At 47.5% G+C, this 2,671-nt stretch overlaps 1 pseudogene; it reads left to right on the forward strand.

Annotated features, from left to right (window-relative positions):
- The first annotated feature begins 2,223 nt into the window (after window positions 1–2,223).
- On the forward strand, window positions 2,224–2,295 carry LOC122007601 (annotated as a pseudogene).
- The last annotated feature ends 376 nt before the right edge of the window (window positions 2,296–2,671 follow it).

The raw sequence follows: 2,671 nt of genomic DNA on the forward strand, positions 1-2,671 counted from the left end.
TAGAGGGGGGGGGGGGTGAATAGCTAGTCGCGTTCGCTCGGTGCTCGACATTGCTTGGCGTTGCTTGTTTCTTCAAAGATGTGCAGCGGAAATACAAAGAAACAATCACACAACGCTAACACGGTTGGTTTACTTGGTATCCACCTCACAAGAGGTGACTAATCCAAGGATCCACACCAACACACACACCCTCCACTAATAAAACTCTCCTTTATGGTAACTACCAAAGGCAGAGAAGCCCTACAAGACTCAATACAAGAAGAGAGGGAAAGGATACAAGAAATACAAGCTTACAAGCTTACAATGAGTATAAACCCTAACCCTAGCTTCTCTTCTTGGCTTTGATCCACCTCTTGACTTGGAGAACTTCCAAGATCCTTCAAGAATTGGCGATCTGAGCTTTGTGAGTGCTGTGGAGGAGCTGGCGAGAGATCTGGAGTGAATCGGTGAAGAGCTACCGAAGGAATCGTGCGCCTGCGGCCTTTATCGACGCCAACGGTCGGATCCCGATCGATTCAAAAGTTCCCAATCGATCGGGGAGGCTTTGGATCGATCCACGGATCGATCTAGAGTGCCTCTGTGCTATGGAAAAATGCCTGGATCGATCCACGGATCGATCCAGCGCTTATCGCGCGAAGCAGCAGCGCCCCAATCGATTCACTGATCGATTGGGACATCTGGATCGATCCACGGATCGATCCAGAGGCTCTCTGTTCGCTAGAAAAGGCCTGGATCGATCCACTGATCGATCCAGCTCCTGGATCGATCCACTGATCGATCCAACACTTGGTTTTTGCCCAAAACCAAGTTCCAAGCCTCTCAAATCAACATCCGGTCAACCTTGACCTGTTGGTACATCATGCCTAGCATCTGGTCACTCCTTTGACTTGCTAGGACTTCCCACCAAGTGTCTGGTCAATCCCTTTGACCCAATTGGACTTCCCAACACCAGATGTCCGATCATCCTTGATCCATCTGGATTTTCCCTTGTCTGGCTTCACTCACCAGGACTTTCACCTAGCTTCACTCACTAGGGTTTTCCATCTGCCTAGCTTCACTCACTAGGGCTTTCACCTGGCTTCACTCACCAGGACTTTCACCTAGCTTCACTCACTAGGGTTTTCAATCTGCCTAGCTTCACTCACTAGGACTTTACTTCTGCCTGGCTTCACTCACCTGGACTTCCATTCTACCTAACATCCCAGTAGGACTTCCCAGTCAAGTATCCGGTCAACCTTGACCTACTTGACTCTTCTTCAATCAATTTCTTATTGTCAAACATCTAAACTCAAACCAAGACTCAGCTTGGTCAACCAGGTCAACCTTGACCTGAGGGATGTTGCACCAACAATTAGGAGAGTGGGTTCCTTTTCTGAGTCAAGCTCCATCTGAGTGATGATTTGAGGGTTTCCCATAGTACGTCTGCTCCGTAGCTCAATGCGATTACAATGTTCCACCGGATTTAAATCTGGTTTCCCTGGGAATGTACCCTGTGCTCTTAAGACGGACTGAGCTATTTGGGCTATCTAGATGTCTTGCATCTTCTGGTGTTTTTCTGAGTTCTCCAGCCTCTGAGTCAGTTGCTTGATCTCGCTCCTCATCTCCTTTTGCTCTGAGAGAGCTTCCTCAAGAATATTTTCAATCCTAGACAGCTGTGTAGGTTGCTGCTGTTGATGAGTCTGCTGTCTAGGTTGGTAAGTCTGATGTGCAGGCCCCTGGTCCTGATTATTTCGGTATGAAAAGTTGGGGTGGTTCCTCCATCCAGGGTTGTATATGTTGGAGCACGGATTGTTTTGCCTCTGATTGTAGCCTGTTATCGCATCACATTGCTCAAGCTGGTTTATTTATGCCTGCATTGGCCCAAGGGGGAAAGTATCTTGAGTGTGGTCCGAACTTCCGCAGATGTTGCAAGCGCAGACTATTGCATTAACTGTGTTGCTACCCATGGCTTCAAATTTCTTAGTCAGGGCGTCCAACTTCACAGACATGAGTGTGAATGCATCCACCTCGAATTTTCCTGACGCCTTCATCTGATTTCCTGAGAAAGCACCGCTAGATCTTTTAGATGCCCACTGATGGTGGTTTAGTGCCACATTTTCTATTATCTCTTCAGCTTCATCAATGCTTTTTTTCATCAGTGCTCCTCCTGCCGCAGAATCCAATGATACCTCCGTGTGATAATTTATTCCATTGTAGAAGGTGTGTAGAACTAGCCACTTCTCAAGGCCATGATGGGGGCACTGTCTCTGCATGCTCTTGAACCGGTCCCAGGTTTCAAATAGGGATTCTGAGTCTATCTGCTTGAAACTGGCTATCAAGTTCCTCATGTGGGCAGTCTTGCTTGGGGGGTAGAACTTGTCTAAGAATTTCTGCTCACATTGCTCCCAAGACAATATGCTATCTGCTGGTAGAGAATTCATCCACTACTTGGCCCTGTCTTTCAGAGAGAATCCGAAAAGAAGCAGTCTCACCAATTCTGGAGGAACCTTATTCACCTTCATCGTGCCACAAATTTCATAAAACAAATCTAGATGATGATTCGGGTCTTCATGTGGCCCCCCTCCGAATTTATTTCGCTAGACCATGTGGATTACTGCGGGCTTGATCTCAAAGTTGTCAGCATCGATGGGTGGTCGGGTGATACTGGATTGGACCCCTCGTGCATATGGTG

This window comes from Zingiber officinale, chromosome 7B (assembly GCF_018446385.1).
Source record: "Zingiber officinale cultivar Zhangliang chromosome 7B, Zo_v1.1, whole genome shotgun sequence".
Classification (NCBI taxonomy): Eukaryota; Viridiplantae; Streptophyta; class Magnoliopsida; order Zingiberales; family Zingiberaceae; genus Zingiber; species Zingiber officinale.